Consider the following 341-nt stretch of genomic DNA (forward strand, 5'->3'; position numbering starts at 1 on the left):
AGACAAAACTGAATATTGTCAAAATTCCGACGAAGATAGTGATGCTTCAGATATGTCTTTTAGTGGGAAGATTGGAAAGCAAATGCTTCAAGGGTTAGAAGGTATACAAACTACTTCGCAGACTCTTGAACGTATTACGGCAGGGCAAATTTATGATAGTAAGGCAGAGTTACAGTTTAAGTTGCGTATGATTACAATTTTTCAGAATTTTGATTATACAACTAGTAAGTCGACGAAAACTTTGCTTGTACTGAGATGTTATGTCCCTGGTTGTTCTTGGAGGATTCGTGCATCGAAAATTAAGAGATCTTCTCAGTTTAAAGTACGAAAGTACATAGACA

The sequence above is a fragment of the Capsella rubella genome, unplaced genomic scaffold, assembly GCF_000375325.1.
Source record: "Capsella rubella cultivar Monte Gargano unplaced genomic scaffold, Caprub1_0 scaffold_8, whole genome shotgun sequence".
Classification (NCBI taxonomy): Eukaryota; Viridiplantae; Streptophyta; class Magnoliopsida; order Brassicales; family Brassicaceae; genus Capsella; species Capsella rubella.